At 39.1% G+C, this 23,270-nt stretch overlaps 1 protein-coding gene across 1 annotated transcript in view; it reads right to left on the bottom strand.

Moving 5' to 3' along the window:
- Window positions 1-23,270, bottom strand: part of LOC122814365 (zinc finger protein 729-like) — a 448,289-nt gene that overhangs the window by 246,388 nt on the left and 178,631 nt on the right.

Below are 23,270 nucleotides of genomic sequence, written 5' to 3'. Positions count from 1 at the left end.
CGGAATTATTTTGAGGCATGCTTACAGTTTGGTGTGGTTCCATGGGGCATGAGGGTCTTTTGCATGCCCTCATAAGGTGAGCATTATCCGGAGCTTCTTGCTAAGTGGCAACAGATTAACATTAATACTGGCTTTTCCTATATGTTTTTACTACTCGAGTTTTTTGCTCCAGTAGAACAACAGCTAAACAAAGATGTAGAGTTTCTGCAGAAGCAACAAGAGACTGAGTTTAAGGAGGAGAGATATGTCAGTCAGCTAGAAAATGCTTATTGCACTTTCTCCACCATTGATCATAAACTCCAGCAGACTAAAACAAAGAAACTGCAGGTCTGTTAGATAACTTTAAGATACACACATCTGCTCTGCTGTCTTGACACACAAACACACACACTCACACACACACACACACACACACACACACACACACACACACACACACACACACACACACACACACACACACACACACACACACACACACACACACACACACACACACACACACACATACACACACTCAACTGCAGTAAGAACAGAGCCCCTATCTAACTACAATGACTACAGAGCACAATACATTACACAAGCACCACGGCAAAAGTCTGCTTTATACAAGAGTACAGATGAACTTACAATAGATGACATCAGCAGCCCATGCTGTTGACTGAGGCCTGCACAGGCACATAGTTTCATACATTCATATGAGGCTACTAGCCTAATAGCACTAGGGTCTTTAGAAGTGTAGCTGTGTAAAAACACAAGTACCATTATTGAGCATCGTTGGATGGTTGTTTTTAGCAGAGAGTGTTTGTGAGCAGCACCAACTGGCCCTGTCCATGAAGGACATAGGTGCCAGCCCAGAGGTGACTTCACAATCACCCAAGCAGTAGTCAAGGTTGTGTTTGAACAGGGTCATTGAGGAGCACTGCTTCACATGCAGTGGAAGCCTATTACAGAAGAGTGTGAATCATTGTAGGATATATCTTTCTCCTCAGCATGTTCTGTTTATGCCACAGGCTAGGTTGAGAACCCTGGGTCAAATTATAGTTGTCTCATTTGAATTGCAGATGTCCATCATTTACAGAAGGGCAAGGTCTGAGACTGCTCTGCAGGGCAGCTGTAGGTCACCTCTCAGCAGCCTGCATGATACCAAGTACAGTGACAGGTATGTCAGTCTTTCCATGTATGTGAAGTTTGGAGGCCTGGGAGTCTCCCAAACACAACCTCGTGTTCTCTCCAATTGCTGCAGGTGTCTGGTGAAGTACAGAGAGATGTGAGCATTGTACTCCATTATTGGTGTGATAAGGGTAGAGTATAGCAAAGGTATGACTACCCTGGTCTTGGATGTGATGTGCATATGTATGATGTGTGCAATTCAGATTGTGTGTGTCACCACTATAGGCACATAATGATGAAAGTGTAGATTGCTATCAACATGTGTTCCCAAGTCTCATAACACTGTTTTTGAGCTTGGGGGGTGCTATACATATCATAATTAGCAGGGATACTTCATTGACAAATGTGACAAAGAGTCATTCTATGCTTAAATTTCAGTCCGTGAATTTGTCACCAATCATCAGCCTGTGTTAGCCCCTACTGTAATATGTTACTATCAAGAGGGACTCTATATGAGTGTGCCCAGTTAATGATCATCTGCAAATTTGATAAACCACAGGTCATGTACTGTTGCCTGTGCTTCAGGAAGTATCTCAATTCCAGCTGATATTACTTTACTCTCCTCCCTAGGTCAATTTAAAACTAGACTCAAACAACATCTGGCACTAAACTGGCTATGTCATTGTATCAAGCCTGGCTAACTCTCTTCTAGATTATGTAAAATCTATTAATCAGCTACTGTTTAATTTACCCCTGCCTTTCACCAGGGTTTAACTCTAACCTGTGGAACATGTTTATTATTGTTTGCTTATGTACTCTTTGTCAAAATTATAATTGTAACATGTTTTTAATGTTTCTGTTTACCTTGGAGCTTTTCTCCCCAGGCCCCGCTGAAAATAGACATGCATCCAGTTGGACTATCCCAGTCAACAAATGTAAAATAAAACAAAATAAATAAATACATTTCCCAAACAGTTGAGGGCCCAGCACAGATCCTTGAGGTATTCCACTGGTGAGTGGGCTAGTGGTGGAGGTGTAGTCCCCAACATTGAGACTGTGTGTCCTGTCATGGAGCCAGTTGGCTATCCATCTAGTACTGTATGGCCTAATTCCCAAATGGGAAATCTTCACTATGAGTCATGAATGGGGATAGTGTCAACGACCATGGATAACTCAACATAGGCAGTATGTTCTGCTATCTCTCATCCAGGTCTTTGGGGTCAGTATCCAAAAAGTTCACAAAAGTCCATAAGCATGATCTACCGTTGCCAAACCCAAAATGTGTAGGGTGAAGTATGTTGAAGGTCACCTCTGTACCTGTGGGTTTAGTCCATGGTGATTCCTGCAGTAGCTATGCAGATAAGGCTTTTAGGAGTATGAGTCAGTAGTTGTTTTGCATGTTACCAGAGTGATGTGCATTGCATAGCACACAGCAATTGATATTACATTTTGTAGTGTAGTTGATATATGTGTGTAAAAAGTACTGAGGGCCCAGGGTTGTAGTGCTTGGCGGGTGCCATCACATGGATATAATTTAAATATTTGACATACAGTTAGATAAGGTCCTCAGTTTGTAATGTTTTTACATGTACCTTCATGTCATATAAAGGAAGTGGATAGTAAACAGCAAAAACACAGCATAATATATACATTTCCATAGTACGAAGAGCAGTGGGTTCATGTGACGGTTAGAAAAGTGTTTAAATATGCAAGATATATCTGTTTACACAATGCTAAGCAGTGAGCAAACACAAGCCACATTGCTAAAGTCTGACAGTTAGTATTGAGTCTGTGGAATACACCTGCTACTTAGCTGACTCTATCTTAAGTCTGACAGTCAGTATTGCGTTTGTGAAATACACCTGCTGCTTAACTGACTCTGTGGCAGCAGGTGTTAATGCAGTGATAGTTTTCTTTTTGGGGTGAGATGGTACTGGCTGGGAATACAGCTGTTTCGATTACTTTTAACTACTTTGGCTTTACATTTGGTGTGCATTCATAGGCGATGTGCACCATCGTGCAATAATGCATTAAAGAAAAAAATGGGGAAGATAGGACAGTGGTGAAATGGGGAGCAAGCAGGGGGGAGAACAAATGGAAAGCAGTACAGGAATGTACAGGAGGGAGGTAGGAAAGAACCATAGCTATCCATTTCTTCAACAGTAAAAAAGCGAAAATATATGCAGAATATTAGCTGAATTTGGACTGTCACCTCCAGAGAGAGGGGTGACCACAACACTATCATATTGTATAGCCAATTGGACCAAATCAAGTGTGTCAAGAAGACACATGTGCAAAATGGAGCTATGTATGGGACAATTTTTTTTTGTGGGATAGGTGCCCATTTGTTTTTTTGTTTTTTTTGAGAGAGTGGAATTTTGGGAAAGAGATGTAGGTATGCTTGGTTCTGGTAAGTTGGGTAGGCGAGGAAGCAATTGCAGACAGATAAAACAAACAAGATGACATAGGGGACAATGATGGACACAAGAGGTCAGTGGACACCATGCAATACGGTGAGGGTGGGTACATCCAGGACCCATGGATGTCAAGCTGTTTGCCAGTGAAAATTGAGTCCTTGCCCCCAGGATTGTCATCACTGTCACCCAATACTGCCACTGCTGGAACACTTGGCATCTCCTTCTCCTCTTCCTGATACTAAGTAAAATGAGAGAGAGCAGTTCCTCCATCTTGCATAGCAAGCACCAACAGTGTGGCGCACAACCCTACACACCATCCCTCACAGTTCAGCATGAATGATAAACTCACCACCCCTGCCACTGCGCCCAGGGGGAACCACTGGCCTATCCTCTGGGGTAGAACTACCTGAGGGGGAAGGAAGTGCAGGAGCAGCAGAGATGGTGCTGCCAGGTCATCTCTCAGATATGCTGGGCAATGGTTCTGTATTTATTAGTAGACCTTGTGTCGTTGGCACCAATCATTTATGTGTGTTAGCCTCTCTTGTACTATAGTCACATCACTGGTGGACTCGATGATTGCAACCAATATGCATGAATTAGCACATGTCGTATTTTGTAGTCTGGACTGTTGAGAAATAGATTTCAAACAGTGTAGTGTCCAGCACAGATCCTTGGGGTACACCAGTGCTGCAATGTCAGAGGTTGATTCACCAGCTTTCACAGTATGTGGTATGTCAGTTAGGACATTGGTTAACCATCTAGTGACATAAGTATTAATCCCCAGCTGACAGAGTTTGTCAATGATACCTGAGTAGGGGGATTGTGTCCAAACCCTAGGACAGATCAAAATAGGCAGTATGCACTATATTACCTTCATGCAAACTTATCACACAGAAACAATGGGCTGTGATAACATCACAGATCACCTATAGCATGACTCAGAATATATGCCTACCTGACACGATGTGATACACACTTCAACACACTCTCCAGATGGACTATGTTCCCATAGAAGGGTGTACATTGACATGTATCCATCTGCGTGGGCTTGGGACAGCACCTGAAACATGTATGTAAAGACACATCCAGGCTCTCCTGATCTGTAAGATAGACCAATATGTCATTGTGGACCTTCTCTAAATAGACACTAGTACTATCCTGGCTGTGTGTAACAGACATGTGTGAGTTTTTGATGCTGCATCTATATCTGTTACATTTGTCAGATGTCCTCAAAGAGTATCATTTTGTGGAACTTGAAAAGGCCAAGGCAGTTGGCAGGAGTCCACACTGAGATATTCATTCCAAAATGACAGATGTGGCCATCAACACCTATATCACCAACTGGGTTGAACAGTGGATCACATACGTGGTATCTAAATATGTAGAAATGTGTGATGTGACCTATATTTTGTGTCCAGTGATCAAGTGTGTACATTAGGGCTGTCTGCTACGCACATTCCTGTCCATGATTGAAATCACAGACGTCAAGAATAACATACAATTCCTGTTTCCCAACAGCTGTCTGGAGGACTACAGATTTTGGACAATGATTTACTCCAACTCTGATATTGGTATAATACAGACAGTGTCAACACACACCAAAGACTGTTGCTACAGCCGTGTCAACACATGAGATGAAAAAAAAACATGCGGGATTTATTTCATTATGTAAATAAATGCACAAAGCAAGGATCATGTAGACATCACACCCTGTCAGCAGACCAGTTGTTATGTGGTCTGTGGCCTGGAATATATGGCTTGTGGAATGTCCATCAGCATGTGTCCATGGTGTTGAGTACCCCCTCGTATGTAACACAACTACTTAGTATATGCAAGACATCCACATGACAGGCCGTAATACCTTCATAGTTCACAGCCTTTATCACAATGATACCTGAGTACAATGCACCTTTCCTCAAGTCCCTCCATACACATCTTCCAATGATGTGTAACTGAAGTGTACTACTTTTGTCACTGTAAGCTGTCACATGTCTGTTTGTGCATACATAGGTATTAGTTTTGTTGCATAAAAATTACTGCCTGATGGCACAAAACCCCCATCAAGGTGTAATACCACATGCATGTGTGATATCTATTTCATGACGTACTCTTGACACTCATGACATACATAGCTGTTTAATGACATTGATGGAATGGTTTGCATTCATGACAGTGCAGATGTGCTATATATACTGTATTTCTGCCATGCACACCAGTCAACTAGCCTGTAGTAATCATAATGTCGTGTGCCTCCTCACAACTCCTGCATATGTTAGTGTCAGGAGAGTATGCTTGATTACACTCATAGATTGTTGACATGTCCTAATAGTTGTACAAGTGTGTTGGTGCAGAACCATCTATCCTCACTCAGAAAAACATATGCTGTATCAGAGAGATGGGTATTACCAGTAGTATTATTCTGATCTTGTCCATGATTGTGCATGATGGTTTTAATGCTGGCCATGAGCCTGTATCTGTGTCCTACTTGTTGGAAGCCTCTGCTGACAATACAGGCATACTCAGGTAAATCAGTTTGTGCAGCTTCACAATATGCACCCAACCCCAATTGTATTTAGCATCCATGATACATGTCCTCTCCACTGTTCATGTCTAGATATTTATATCACACAGATATCCTCTACTGCTATGTCACCTTGTATGACAGTCACATCATATACACTTGTCACTGTGCAATCTGTACTGTGCCATGTGTAGATGCAATTAGTGTTCCTCCTGCAACTGTCTTTCTTTTACATTTCCTCATGTGTGGTACATTACAATGTTTTACCTGTCCTCCTTCATGGTGTTTATCCCTAAACTTCATCTGTGTGTTCCTATTTAATAAGCACACTTCCCATGACTGTTTGTTATAAATGGCAGCCCATGTACCCTTACAGATCATTGACACAACTTGTACAGACTGCCTGGAATGGGATTCCACTATACTCAGCACTATATACACTGTCCTGTCCTCTGCCTGCAACATGTACATTAATATATTAAAAACTCTGGTGGCCCTTGTGGCATTCTGTGCAATCCTGCTAGCCAAGTATGCTGGAGTGTGCACATACACTATCCTATCCTGTCCCCGCAACATAATATATTAATATATGAAAAACCCTAGTGGTCCTTGCAGCATTCTGCACAATCCCACTAACCCAGTATGCTGGAGTGTACACATACACTGTCTTGCCCTGTCCCTGCAACATCATACATTAATATATGAAAAACCCTGGTGGTCCCTGTGGCATTCCATGCAATCCTGCTAGCCTAGTATGCTGGAGTGTAAACATACACTGTCTTGCACTGTCCCTGCAACATCATACATTAATATATGAAAATTCCTGGTAGTCCTTGTAGCATTTCACACAATCCCAATAGCCCAGCATGCTGGAGTGTGCACATACATTGTCCTGCCCCGCAACATAATGCATTAATATATGAAAAACCTTGGTGCTCCTTGTGGCATTCTGCGCAATCATGCTAACAAAGTTTGCTATGCTGTAACTGTGTTTGCTATCCATGTTGCTTTTCACGGTTTACTGGCCACCACAAAACCCTGATTGCTTAAGTCTGAAAGTGAGCCACAGCATAAATATTCATTAAGTGCAGCTGCATACCAAGCAAACACGTAAACTCTGTGTAGGCTTTGAGCAAAACCTACATGGAGTTTACTGAATCCCAGGGACAATTTAATTTATTTTGTAATATATCTAAATTTACAAGATTTAGCAACCTAGCACTTACTTCAGCTCCCCTCAACCGCAGTAGCTAGTAAATTTCATATAAGTTTAGTTTGTTTGTTATATTTTAATTTACAGAATCTCCACCTGACATACAAAGTGCTACTTATTAATAAATTATTAGTTTTACAAACATGGATACATTTTAGTTATATCAAAACCTGTCATGTTTACCATTCTTTTATACTGAATAACCCTAGCACTTTTTACTGTTTTACAATCTTTGACATATATATCATACAACACATCCAAGTCCATCAGATGCAGTTGATTTATGATACATGGCACACAGACCAATTGATGGTGGAACAGTCTGAGCAGTATAATTTTTCTGAATAACAGCAAGCCATGCAGGAGGCATTCAATGGAGATACTGCAGATTCTAGGTCTGGAACACTTTTTATAGCATGCAAAAGTAGTCCTCAGAATTTAGATCACATCTCTCTGGGGTTCTGTCACTGGGCACATAACAAGTATGGATAATAGCTATATTTTTTCTGTTATTCTCCATGTTAGCATGTTCTTGGAAGTAATCATAAAGAATGAATCATTTTGTGCTCTCTAGCAGAAATTAGTTTGCAAAGCAATGTCCACATAATTTTGTTTATGGAAAGCACTACACATGCTCTGGTCTCAAGCATTCAAAAACCACTGTCTTGAACCCAAGGACTTGAGTGCCTTGTAGCTCAGATTACCTGCTGCTCACACAAAAACTCATATATGAGTTCAGGCAAACAGACATTATGTGGAGCGCTGCTTGCACGCGGTCTCCAATATGAGTTCACACAAGCTGCTGTGGAGATCAAGGGGAGGGGGTTTAGTATTAGGGAGCATAAAATGTTTTTTAGGATAACGTAGCAGGAAGGAAATGTTAGGGTTATAGGGTGATCAGGGAATTTAGGTTTTGGGAGGGAGCTGGATTTTAGGTTAAGGGAGTAATCAGAAAATTTAGGTTTACGAGGACTGGAGTTTTAGGTATCGCAAGGGGGAAAGGAGCTTTTAGGTTTAAGGAGTGATCAGGCAATTTAGGTTTAGGGAGGGGGTTGGGTTTTAGCTTTAGGGAGCAATTGGGTATTTAAGGGCTAGGCAAGGGAGTGGGGTTTACAGTAATGGAGTGGTGATCTTGGTTGGGAACTGCATGGGAATTTTAGGTTGATGGTTTAGGTAACGGTAGGTATTATCAAAGATTAGGTGTTGGGAGGGCTACAAGGGATTGAGCTACTAGGAATTAGAACACTCGCTTTTTTAGCAACTTTTGGCAAGCAAGCTACTAGCACACGTGGACCTGTACTAGACCCATTGTTTACTTGTAATTATGATGTCACTCATGTAATCAACCACATTCACCTTATTTAGGTACAATTTGTTAAGTCTTTTGCCACTAATGAATGACAGTGTAAAACTGTGTAAATATCCTTGATACAACACTTGGAAAGTATATTGTCTGTCATCTGAAGTGAATGAAAATAGAGCACAACTCTCCTCATCTATCAAAATAGTCAAAAAGACATTTGCCATGTTCAGGATTGCAATACAGTCCAACAAATGTTTTCATGATTATGACCATGTCTGTAACAACATCTACAAGTGGTGGGTCAATTTTATTCAGTCCTTTGTAGTTTACAGTCATTTGCCATAATCTGTCAGTCTTTTTTACTGGCCCAGGACTATTGGATATATAGTTTGTTCAGTTGTGCCCACTTTCAACAATTTTTGTATTGTCTCTCATATTTTCACATGTCCCCCATGGATTAGATACTTATGATAGTTTTTAATGGGGAATATAAATTGGTTCCCACTTAGCTTCACTGCAAACTATAACTTTGACTGCATTGACACTGTAATGATACATTCCTATTTTAAAAGGCCCTACTCTGGTTTTTATGGTTTGCCCTTTCAAAATAGCTGTTTCTAAGAGGGCTATCACAGTTGTGATCCACATGACTACACCATCTCTAAACAGCCATTTTGACTAAGATTTTTGATTCTTCCATCTTGTAATTATAAGGAAACATTGGTCTACTACATTAATAACCACTTTAAGCATAAGTGAAATACCTGGCAACTACATCCGTACAGCTACTCCCCAGTCAGCTGCACTACATTATCTCCAGAGTCCTAAACATAGCAAAACCAAGATAAATGGTTTCCTCTGGCTTCTGCTTATAACTTGGGGTCTGTTTGGTCATATGCCCTTTCTGTACACATTTTGACTCACTCTCATTTTTTACCACTAACACACTTTTTCTCTATCACATGACATGCTAGTGCTACAGATTCACTATCTCTTTGTTGATATAGGACAGTTTTTGTGAAGAAATTAGACATTGTCATCTGTGCTAGCATGCCTGGCTGAAGTTTTTTTGCATAATCATAGGATCATAGGAAGTTACTAGGCTGTTGGCCCTTATAAGCCTTGCCAAGAGTTTAGCCCATGCTTAGACAAATCAGCATACAAAGCCCCTGTACAGCAGAGACACAGGTGGAATCCCAGGGCTGTATTTTCTGCTTCCCATCTAGTTATCCAGGTTGCACTTAAAAAGGGATAATGAGGTACTCTGCTTGACATGGAGAGGGAGTCTATTCCACAAATGGGGGAGCTGCTGGGACACAAATCTGTCCCACCAACAGGTCCTATTGATGTCACAGACTAGGTTGAGGTCACACATGCTGGTTCCTTGAGTGGAGCTTGACTTGCAGATATGCAGCAGTCCCATCATGGTGGGGTCTGAGATTGTTATGTATGCCAGACAGAATTTCAGATTAACCTGTGTATTACATGCCAGCATGATTAGCTATGATATTGTAAATAATTTCTTACATGTTGATTTATTATCTGTTTGTACAGAATGTTTTAAAGACTTGAACAATGTTTCTTTACATTTCTAACTGCACATATTTGTGAAGAAGATTCTAAATGCAGACTGTCTCAGAATCAGCTGATCTGCAGATTATGTCATTGGAATGTTGACAGCTGCTATGTGTTGCTGTCAGAGGTTGAAAGACAGGAAGGAACTTTGGTAAACAGCTGTTGGTTGATTTTCAAAATATGGAAGGAAAATTAGAACTGGAACAGTTGTGACAGTTAAGCTAGTCTACAAAAGAGCCTGCTGAAGACGGATGAAGTCAGTTGTTGTCAGTTAAAGTTGCTAGTTTTTCACAATTGTACTGTGCAGTGGATACCCAAAAGGACTCACAAAGAATTGTAAACATGCCTTTGCTCTGTTGTAATAATTTAGTTTAGATCAGGGACAGTGTTCTTTAGTCAGATAGGAAAATTATAAATAATCAGAGTTTTTCTAAATGTTGGATTTCTATCCCTCAGTATTATAGGTTCATAGGTTCATATGTAGGTACTAGGCTATCTGCCCAAGGGCATTTATAAGCCTAGCCAGAATGTGTCAGCTTTCGCCACCCCATTGATTAATTAACTGAGCCTCTGTCAAGAAGAGCCAATGAAGTGATCCCAGGGGTGTATTTTCTGTTACCCATCCACTTGTCAAGGTTTCTCTTGAAGAGTGTTAGTGAGGGGCTCTGCCTAATGTAGTTAGGAATTTTGTTCCAAAGCATGGGGAGTCTCTGTGACAGGAATCTATCCCTCTAGCATGTTCTATTTATTGTTGTGGCGAGCTTTAGCTCACTAGAGTGAGTGTCTCGCAGTGACTTGGATTTCTTTAGGTGGAGCATGTCCATCAATTCTGAGTTGGACATGGCTTTGTAAGTCAGGCACCTCTGAGTAAGCGATATGCCACTGAGTGCAGCTGGAGTTTTTCCAGTCGGGCTGTATAGGACATATGTTTGAGACCAGTAATCCTCTTGGTGAGGTACTTTTGTGGTCTTTCCAGCTGTTGGAAGTGTCTTGTGAGGTACATCCCAAAGGGGGCATTGTACTCTATGATGGGTCTGATGACTGATGAGTAGAGGGACACTATAAACTCTTTATTTCTAGATGTGAACCCTTAAGTAATTAGATGGGCTACATAAAAGGATTTGCTAACTACTTTGGCAATATGATTGTCAAAGGAGAGATTACTATCTACCTGGGTCCCCAGATCTTTTATTACTTCTTCTGTATTATGGGGGCTGCCACCTATGTGGTAATTCATGGGTATTTTGTTTTTCCCAAACTTGATGACTATGCATTTTTTGGCATTTAGCTTGAGACCATGACTTTGACACCAGGTGTCCGTCTCAGTAAGGCCCTTTTGGTGAATGTCCATGTCAGCCGAAGAGTCAATTATGACTCCCAGTTTGCAGCCATTGGCGAACTTGGTTAGCCATAGTCCTCCTGTGTTTGCCTGTACTTTTGAGAAGTATATGCCGACCAGTAGGGGTCCCAGGATCGAGCCTTGTGGGACACCACTTGTGACTGGTTTAGAGTTGGACCTGGAGCCCGCTATTCTTACCGTGTGAGTTCTGTCTGTAAGCCAGTTGACAACCCATCTCATGGCGTAGGGGTTTATGTTCAGGCTGGTGAGTTTTTCTATAATTCCCGAGTGGGGAATAGTGTCAAAAGCCTTGGCAAGGTCAAGGTAGGCTGTGTGAACTACCTTCCCTTCATCTATGGCCTTGGTGACTGTCTCAAAGAAGTCAATCAGGTTTAGCAGGCATGATCTGCCCTTAACAAAGCTGAACTGGGTCGGGTCAAGTGTTTGGAGGTTCCCAATGTCTTTGTTAATGAGTTCCATGATGATGCGCTCCATAGCCTTGCAGACCAGGCTAGTCAGGCTTATGGGTGATAGTTACCAAGGTCACTTGTGGCCCCTCCTTTGGGGAGTGGAATAACTGTTGCTGTGCGCTATTCTATGGGCACGTAGCCTGTGCAGAGGCTGAGATTGAACAGTGTGTTTAGGTGGGGGGTTAGTTCATTCTGTATTGATTTCATTTTCCTGGTGACTGAGTTCTGCTAGTTTATTGAAGTTACTGTTTTACATTTTTAGTCATTTTGCTCATTATTAAATATTTTTATTAACTTACATTGTGGCTAGTCAATCAGTGTTTTCTTTAATGATTTGAGAGTGCTTATACCTGCTTTGATAACTTCCCAGGCCACTCTGAAAGCTTGGCTGCTTTAATTCATTTGCTACTATTTGTTTTAATATCTAATTTTTAACAACTGCTCACCCCTTTGAAAGGGCATGTGACACTCTGGTTGGTAGCAGTGGGTTATTGCATTATTTTGGGGCACAGCTGAAAATCTGTGTCAGGCTTTCCCAGAAGTGTTTGGATGTGTGACATTTAATTTATTTAAGTGTGAGTGTATCAGAGATCTTAAACTGGGACATATTGCTCTGGAGTGTTTAATAAGGAGTTACATTAAGGGTTTGCAGAAGTATACAGTCCAGTCCCAGGTTATAGAGCATGTTCCTATTGTGCTCTTAGGGAAAATTGTGAAATTTTACTCCTGTTTAAGTGATGGTCTCCTATTGGAGTTAGTAGTGAGGACTGAAGCTCCTTAGTTACTGACCCAGGATAGTAAGGGGTGTCACATTTACCATCCCATGAGGCTGGATCAAAATCTGAATTCCACACCAGTGTAATCACCCTAGCCCATAAGGGAAACTTTCCTTGTTCTCTCCCTTTCCTTTGCCTGTTCTGTTAAAACACTCTGGCTTACAAGAAACTAAATGTCTTTTCTAAGGTATCTCTGTCTAGACGTTGTTGATTTATACACTCTTTATACATTTCCTTGTAGTTCATTAACTTGCTGTCTGAGCTCACTTGTTCTGTTATCTAAATATCATCATGATGTCAAACTGGCATCTATTTGAAGCAACCTCATCCGTGACTTTTTCCTGTTTATCTAATTTTAAATCAGGTAGGGCTTTTAAAGGGGACATTTTACTTAACATTTTTCTACCAATGTCACTGACCATCCATAGTTAGTTCAAGGCTATTAATATAGTTTATTTTTCTCTTTTTCCCCAAATATAAAGATAGGTAGAAATATCATTCTTCCCCTATCCTTAGAACTTTGCTCACTGTGCCAAACATAACAGGTTCATATCTTAGTTTTCAGGCTAGTTTTTAAACCAAATACAGATGGAAGGATATGACAACACAAATTGAAGCTAAAATCAGTTCAATAAAAAAAAAAAAACGTTACCTACAAGCATCATCAATCAAAATTATCATAGTCACTGCATAGAGGAATGTTGTACTCATTACATTAGCATCTCAATTAGCCAGTCAGGTACTGGTCATAAAACCTGCATCCTGAAGGAAAATCAGTTAATCAAGCTATTGTTTAAATCAAAAATAAAAATGACTTACAGAAACAAATGATTTAAGTGATTCAAGCTATCAATTACTCAGGCACTTTTTATCAAAACTGAGTCCTGAAGCAAGTCATTGGTATACGGGTCTTAGGATAGCTTGCAAGTTCTCTCTTAAGGAGTATCAGTTTTACTGTTGTTCAGGTTGGTGTCAGTTCAGGATGAGCATATAAATCATTTTTACTGTGGCCTAAATCTTTATATAGAGGTAATAATACCTTTAGGCAGAAATGTTGAACTGCATTAGTACCCAAGTTTTCCATTTAGGAGCATTTCTTCATTTTGTCTTGATTTCTTTGACTGTTACTTCATCCTATTTCATATCCTCTGTATGTGTCAAGTCTAGAAGTACTTCACTTTTTAGCATCCACTTACTGGAGTTTAAGAGGGGTCTTTTTAGATTGTCTGGTAGCAGGTTGTCCTACCTTGGGATGCAACAGGCTAAGGGGCAGTAGGAGTTGTACCAATTATCATTGCTCTGTTGCTAGTCTGCACAGTTAGCAAGAATGTCTCTTGTTTTTTTTTTGTTTTGTTTTTGTTTTGATTTATCAAGTCATAGTTATATTGTCTTTGAGAATCTTTATAGATGGGAGAAGAGGGATGGAAGTTGCCATGGCAAGCATTTTTTTTAGGAGCTACTACAGCTTTCTCATGAGGACTTTTGCCAGAGGGACCATTAAAATACATGAAATCATGTATCCCAGCAAACAAACCTCAACAACTTTTTTGTTGTGGCTTGATCTCTGCAAATGTAGAGATTTTCTGACAGAAACAGAATCTTGTCCTTTGGTAAAAGTACCCTCTACTGAACAGAGTATAATTCTGCTCCTAATAATGTTACCCTGATATTGTGTATTAGTTGTGACTTCCGTACGTTCAGGGATAGGCTCACCTTATGGATGTAATCTATCTGGATTTGCATGACTGGTTAATCAGTAGTTGATGTCTGGATTATACAATTAACGAAGTATGGGTAAAAGTGGACCCCCCCTCTGTCCTACAAAAGGCAATCCCTGGTGGCAGACATTTGGTAAAGACTCTGGGTGCAGTAAATAAGCAATGTTGAAAGGCAGAGAAGTGGAAGTAGGACCCCCACTATGAAGAGTAGGAACTTCCTGTGTTCTTGTAAAATAAGAATATGAATGTAGGCATCCTTTAGGAGCAGGGACACTATTCATTTCCCAGACAAAATGAGTAAAAGAACCTTTTGGAAGGTCAGTATTTTGAAAATAGGCACTACCAAAAAATTTGAGCCCTGGAAGATCCAAGATACATCTCTAGTTTCATTCTTTTCTTGTAACCAAGAAGAACCACATGTCTGTTTCTCCTGGAGGAACAGGTTGAATGGGTCCCTGTTTTATGAGGGAATCTATTGGGGCAATGAGTTTTTTGTGTTGTTTGGGGGATTGGAATGCCTAAGAGGGGGAGTTTTCCAGAACTGCAGAGAGTAAACCTTCCTACACAATCTGTAGTATCCAGTGATCCTGAGTGAATTTTTCCTAGTAAATGAGAAAGATGGAGAGTTTTACTTTGGGACAGGTTGGAGACATGGGGGTGGGATTTGGGAGTGGGGAGGGAAGTGCTAAGCATAGTTTCAGCTGCTCCCTAGTGGGTGTCAATTTCTTAGACCTTCCAGATATAGTACATTGGTCAGTTTGCCACTTTCTTTGTTACCAGAGTAATTTCCCCATAAAGTATTTGATTTTTCTTGCTTTGGAGAAAGGGTCAAGACTTTCTAGTGTAGTTTCTATTATATCTTGGTGATGGGGAAATGTAAAGTTTCTTGACCAGCTTCATGGTCTTCCCCTTATGGTCCAGTCACTCAAATATCTTCTTAGCAAGGAGTCAAAACAGAAACCTCTTATCTGGAAAAGCATTAAATAATTCTGTGTTAACGTGACGTGATAGAGGCTAGATCCTCAACCAGGCATGCCTAAACATAATGTACTCTGTAACAGCTTCACTGTGTGATGCATCTAATGCATTGTAGCCTCACTAAAGTGAATGTCTGGATACCTGGAGGCCTACACTGCATATATAATAATATGTATGAGAGGCAAAGGCTGCCAAAGGTGAATAAGATGTGGATTGTCAAAAAATTAATAAGCCAAATTAATAAAATAATTGGAACTATAAAAAGAGATCCAAATGATATAGCTGAAATTAGCAGAATACATTATTGTGCAGTCAAACTAATAACAGACAAGGTACTACCAAGAAAGCATACATTAGTACAAGAAAAAAATGGAACAGATAGATCACCACCATTGAAGGACCGACTAGAAACAATTGTGAAACAGTTAAGAAAAGAAGTACCATTATTGGAAAAATATATAAAAGGAAATCAATCTAAAAAAAATTTTAAAGTGAATGAGTTAAAACCAAAATGACATCAAAACAGATCAGGATTTGAATTACAGCATCTCTAGCAATAAATTAAAAATCACTTTGCAGGCTGAAAAACTTAAGAAATACACAGAGAAAATAGAGAAAGGATAAAAAACAAACAGTTTAAGGATAATCCAAAGAAATTTTATAGAGTGCTAGGACAGAAAACAACAGTCGAGATACCACCAAGAAAAGAGAAAATGAATGCATTCTCTGGAAATATCTATGAGGACCTAGTTGAGCACAGCAAGGAGACTGAGTAGATTAAAGACGTCAAAAAACAATTAAGAAATTCTGATAAAGATAATATAGATTGGAATGAAGTAACTGCTACTGAGACAGAGATAAAGTTAATAAAGGCTACCAAATGGAACATGCCAAGTCCAGATGCTGTATCTAAGTTTTGGTTAAAGGTATTAACGTCTTTGTACTGTGATTTAACCTTTAGCAAAAGCTACTTATATGTACACCTTCAAATGACATCAGGCTGGCTAACAATGGGAAAACCCATGCTCATACTTAAAAGTGAAGCTGCAAATCACCCTAACAACAATTGACTGATAACCTGTTTCCCAACGACATATAAGTCATATACAGGAATTGATGCAGAGCATACAGTTATGTAGATATAAATTTGATGATGGCTTTTGAACAGTAGGGGAATAAAAGAGATTCACATGGAACAAAAGATCATTTTTTGTTAAACAAAACCGTAATAGAGACCTGTAAAAGGAATAAGAATCTCAGCATGGCATAGTTATATTACAAGAAACATTTGATAGAGTCTTCATTCCTGCTTTATAGAATGCTTACAAATGTACAAGAACTATCACACATTGGTAAATTTTATTGCATTTTACTATGAAGAAATGGCAAACCACTTTGCAATTAAACCACAAAAAAGGACAAATTGCTATTGAGGGTGTGAAAATCCAGACTGGAATATTTCAGGGTGATTCTTTGTCACTGTTACTGTTTTGTCTTGCTCAAATCTATTAAGCTACTTACTCAACAACTTAGGTCATGGATTCAGTTTGACTCCAAGAAAATTATGAAGTCAAAGGATAGCTCATCTACTTTTTTAGACGATCTAAAATTGTAGAGTTCATTGGATAAGCACCTGAAACAGCATCTACAGTTTATTAAATCCTCCTCAGATGAGATAGGAATGTCATTTGACAAATGCGTAAAAGCAACATTTGAAGAAGGAAAACTGAAGAATCAAGATAATATCAAACTTGGGGAGGAATGCGATATGAAAGATTTGGAACAAGGAGGAATGTACAAATATCTTGGAAAAGATGAAGGGGCAGCAATACAGCATAAAAAATGGGAACAAAGCTCAGTAAGAAATGTTGTAGAAGACTAAAATTAATCCTGAAAACTGCTCTGATATCTAAGAATAAAGTTCAAGATGTAAATTAACATGCACGTTCTGTTTTAACTTACAGCTTTGGGGTGACTGGCATCAAAAAGAGCTGGATAAGCTTGATATGAAAGCAAGAAAATTACTTCAAGCCTATCAAATGATATACAAGAATCAGTGTTTTCCAAGATGATATATCCCTTGGTCTGAAGGAGGCATGGGTCTCCTTAAAATTAACTATATATGTAGGTCAGTGATTGTAGGACTGCATACATATTTATTAGCATCATTAGATCCAAACATATTAAATGTTCTGAAACGCAAACAAAATAAATTTTAGATTACCTCTTTCATTAGCTTAGCAGAAGCTTTTAGGAAACAAGTAGGGACGGAAATCCAACCAAACATGGATAAAAATTAGGTGACAACATAAAATACAAAAAAGCAACAGAAAGAAAACAAAGAAAGGGGTCAGAAAAACAAGATAAATGGAAGGACCACTTACAGCAAGTAGTTTAGTGGTTTACTGGAACCACCACACGTTTATCAAGAGTTAATGTACAAATGGCTCAGGGATGGTGAATTTAAACCAAAGGGTAAAAGGTTAATACTGGCAGCCCAAGACAGTGGATATTGTACTAGATGGGGTAGGAGGTACAGGCAAATGTAGGTTTTGTGGTACAGATCTACAATTACACATCTTGTTGAAGATTGTGATACATTCATGGCTGAGGGATTATATTCTGAAAGCTATAACAATATGACAAGGTTGTTACACCAGACACTTTGTATACATTGCAACATGGTGGCAGCTGAGAGACATTGGAAACATGAACCACAAATGACTGTTAAAACCCACAATTACCTCCATACCATCATGCACCCACTTCAAAACTTTACTAAAAGCGCACCTAAAAACATGCTGGCTATGCCCATGCAACTCCCACTCTAATATCACCCTCCCCATCCAACCACTACCTTTCTTTCCACTCCACTAACTACCTTGATTATAGCAAGCTCAGATGCTCATAAGCCAGTATTTATTATACAGCAGGAACTTCTTCTTGTAACATTTGTTAATGTCTGTTATGTACTTCACAGATAAAGATTCTAGTTTTCTACTGATATACTATGTTCTTCATCTGTAAATATGTTGTAAGTAATTGCTATGTAAATTGTTAATCACTATGTAATCCAATGTAACTACTGTCTGTTTATTTTAACAGTGGAGATTTTCTCCCCGGGCCTCTGCTGAAAATGGGCCTACGTCCAGTCGGACACTCCCGGTCAACAAATATAAATAAATAAAATAAATAAATAAAAATGTTGAAGTAGTGATTACATGGACTCATTCCATACCAGCAACCAATAAGGTAGAAGCAAACAGACCGAATATTGTTTTACAAGAAAAAAAGACAGAAATAGTGTTGATTATTGAAATTGCTACACCCAGTGACTGTAGTGTCTTGAGAACTGGAAGACATACATTTGTGAAATATCAAGAGTTACAAGTAGAAACTAGAGCAATTTGGAATGAGAAGGCACAGATAGCCCAGGAGCAACTGGGCTAATAAAAAGACTCTTCAAACATATCTAAATATGCTGCCAATAAAAGTAACACAGTACGAACTGCAAAATGGGACAATTCTGGGTACATTGCAGATGCTGAGACGAGCACTCATATCAAATGCCAAAGACTGAAGCAAAACTGATTTCATGAACTTTAATTATTCCCTAATGTTGGAACGGGGAGCAATCCCATCAAGGTATACAAAAACTTAAGCATTTGGAGAAATATATCAAGTTACAAATCCTGGATGTCCTTTTGACATTTCTTGTGTGGGATCTTCTCTTAGGCTTGATTTCTTCCTGAAATGACTGAAGGTATTCTAGGATATGAAACTGGAATTTAAGAGCATATGTGGCCAGGACAGCAAAGGTGTAAATCCTTTTCCAAATTCATCAAGGAGTTTACTCTCCCTACCACTTGGCAAGGGGTTCTTGGATGTAGGCTTATCAGACATCAGATCAGAGGGTTCTAAAAGCATCCCATCTGTTTTGAAGATTTTGAGCTGGGGCGGGGAGTTAGACACTGGAATATTGTCAGTCAATCACATAACCTTCTCCTTTAAATGCTTCTCCTTAAACTTGCTTAGGATGATGGACTAGGGAACCTGCAGATGTCATTGTGTAATAAGGCCAAGCACTACCTGACTTCAGAAACTGACTATGGGATATGGCTCTATGCTTTTTTTTTTGCTTAATCATTAAAGTAAGCACAAACCTAGCAGTTTGGCACATTGTACTGTGGTCCAAGAAAGAACAAACAATAAGAATGAAGGCCTTTATGAGGGATTTATTTCCCCACACCTGAAGCAATTGTTAGACTTACCTGACATTAAACAGTTAATCATTACGAATAAAAATGCAATAACAAAATTCCCTAATGTGGTACTTAACCAAACCTTCTATTTTTGGCCTAACTGATGGACTAAATATGTTAATATACATGGTCTGTTGCATCAGGTTGACATTTCAAGAAAGAACTGAAAATGACTCCTTATATCACTGACATCCTGGCATCAGCAAGGGAGATCATGCACCATCTGGAGGATGGTGAAATCATCTGATATTCAGGTGAATCTGGGCTTCTGCACGGCAGGAAATCCCAAGACTTAGTACTGCAACACTGACTGTAAAGAACATATGTGGTCTGAAGGGTGGCATAACCCCTACAAAAGCCCTTTCTTTATATTGGGGTGCATTTGCCTGATTATTGAACAACCACACATACATGCATACCTCTCATTTGTAAAGATTTTCACAGAATGTCCAGATTTTTGCCTTGTTTTTGTTTTGTTTTTCATAAAAAATGTGTTTTTCTGGCAGATCATTTAGGGTTGAAGTTAGGAAAATAACAGACATTTGTGTTTCAGACTTCATACCCTTCAGAAAGTTCATACTAATGCAAAATCTGTTATTCTATCAATTTTCTAAGTTTGTAAGGGCAATATTTAAAAAGTATCCATATTTCTGGACCTTTGTCCTCCCATTATTTAGGGCTTTGTTCTTTTTTCTTGCTCTAAGAGGTTGAGAGTTATGAGTACATGTGTTTCATGAATTTGTGTACTTGAGTGCCTGGATTTAAGCAACTGTTACCAGAGAACTGGGTTTCAAGATATATAGTCTCGAGGAATGGTAGTGCAACCTTGAAGTTTACTTCAGACACATATGTATTCCTGTCAGGAATCATAAATCAAAAGCTTCAGTAATCTGTCACCAGGCTGTCATAATCTCATGTGGCCCAAAGATCACCTTTATTGTTCCTGTTCACTCCTCTCTGTTTGCTTTCCTCACAGCTAACTTCGCACATTTACTGTTTCAACTAAGTTGAGATAAACATTACAGAGTTTGGTCTCTATTGCTTCCTCTTTCCCCTTTTCTGCTACACTGTTTTCCCTTAATAAGTAACCATCAGTACATACCTTTGTTAAATAACTATACAACAAATCATGGCTATACTTGGTCGTAGTATTGCTTTTACTGTCTGCTTAAACATCTTTCCTATAACTCTATTACAGAGACAGGTGCATACTGGACCACAAAGTACATTTTTTGCAAATTCCAATTTGAGATATCTGGCCTATTAATCTAATAAATCTAGCATCGTTTATAACCCCATGATACAGAACTGAGTCCCTCATGCCTCCAAGCATCCTCAAAATGTCTGTATCTACATTTCTAACTATAAATGGATTTCGCTAAAGACTTTTTTCTTTTTTTTTTCAGCTGTAACTGTATATCCCATGTAGAGGATTCTGTCCGCATAACTCTCTGCTTATATATACTAACCCCATGGTCACACATACAATACAGATGAAATACTGTTCACATAACTGCAATCTGACAAAGGGCATGTAAAAAGGCGCTGGTAGTTGAGGATTTGATGTCTTTGACTCATCTAGTATCTACATAAGAAGCCTGCATTCAGCTACTCATATTTGTCACATTGTACAGTTCTGCAATTTAGTACTGTGATAATACATACATATATATATATATATATATATATATATATATATTATGAAGGTCATGCTGTATACATCCATGACTGTTGGCCTTTGGACACAAGGTTGACATTCAAATGAACAATCAAAGCAGAACTGAGAATAACACTCAACAACCTGCATAACCATACAGTTACTGTTATTATTTATAATATTATCAGTTTTGTAATAAAAAAAAAATTCAAAATGTGTTTCAGGATAGTTTCATCTTTTTGGCCTATGTGTTGCACACACTGTAACTACACCAATTCATACAGTGTATGATTTAAGGTATTGCCTTACAGTAACAGGTGAGATGCAAGTTAAAATCAGCAGCTAAATATGTATAGTGAGCTAATTAATAATAATAAAAAAAGATGTTCTGTATTTCTGTAAACACAATTCTCAGAAGCCATGGCACTGTGGATTGTGTATATAAGTGTAGAATCAGAAAAGATGGATGTTTCATATCAAGTGAATTTTGGGCTTCAGATCAGACGTGGCAGTTAAGTTGCTGTGGATGCTGCAAAGTTTCCATAGCTGTTTAATAATGAAAACATTTTGCCTCACTATGCAGCTGAGACTTTGTATTTTTTTCCTGCAAGTGAATTTTTAGTTCTCTGGCAGCTATGTGGTTACAGTCTTGTACAAAACTTGAAATCCTTAGTCTAAGGCTCCAGACTTCTGCATTTTACATGTGTAATATACCAGTCTGCACTGCTTACATTCACTATTACATAATGTGTCAGTGCAATTGTTATTTCTCCCAATTCTTCAGTCATTATATTTCAGTCCTATTACTGTGAATACAAATAACTGGAAGTTTATCTAATCTCTTACTGATAATAGGATTGCTATGTGTAGGGGTAAGTAATATGACAATTCTTCCATGTTTTTTCCATCATCTCAACAAGATATACCGACATACATCCTGTAGTACATGTCACAGCTTACACTGCCATATGTAACAACTTCTTCAAATTATCTCTGAACGTTATAGTATCTCTGTTTTGTAGCAAATGTAGATTGCAGACAGTATTTAGTCAGTGTGATGTACACTAATTATAACAAATCATTTACACTTGTGTTGTTTTACAGTTAGATTAAAATAATGCTGTTCAGGAGCCCTGCAGTAATTTAAGACATAGTTCTTTTAACCCATAAACTCAACTACCTGAATCCATGGAATAGAAAGAGATGACTCAGAGAAGGCAACATTAATGGACTGCCCAACATGCAAAACATATCAGTGCTTGCCTCTCAGGTAGGTGATTTTGAGATTCACTGGATGTTTGGCGTTTTGCTTAGAAGAGGTGCAGTCTGAAGTAGCACCAACATGAGAAAGCAAAATGGAGCCTGCTGTTTATGTGCAGTTTTCATACAAATTATAGGAAATACAAGACAATTAGACCAGAGACCACGTGTGCCTTGCCAATAACCAACCTGTCAAGAAGGGCAAGGCCTGTAAGTCCTAGAGTATATTTTAGGATACCCATCCAATTGTCTTAAGTTATGTTTGAAGGCAGACAAGGAATTGCACTGCTTGACATGCAGAATGAGTCTATTCAGAACAATAGGGTATGCTGAGTGATGAACCTCTCACTCCATTTTGTCTTATTTATTCTCTGAGGTGGATTCAAATCTCTTCTTTGACACATCAAGAAAAAGGATGTCTCGGACAATGGGATCCTTGAGGATACAGTAAGCAAACCATAGGTCTCCCCTTATGGGTAAATATGACACTGAGTACTGGGAGATTGACTCCAGTCTATCCTGATTAGGATTGTTGAGGCCCAAGATTCCTTTTTATAGGAAACTCTAAAGTGTTTTGATTGTTTTTTATATGTCTAGTGAGATGCATCTCAAAGGGTGCATTGTGCTCTATAATGGGTGCAACTAGAGCACAGTACAGGGGACCATCC

This window comes from Protopterus annectens, chromosome 10.part0 (genome assembly GCF_019279795.1).
Source record: "Protopterus annectens isolate FY-2018-M chromosome 10.part0, PAN1.0, whole genome shotgun sequence".
NCBI classification, from domain to species: Eukaryota; Metazoa; Chordata; order Ceratodontiformes; family Protopteridae; genus Protopterus; species Protopterus annectens.
Note: the sequence above shows the minus strand (reverse complement) of the source record. Positions and strands in the feature narration are given on the sequence as shown.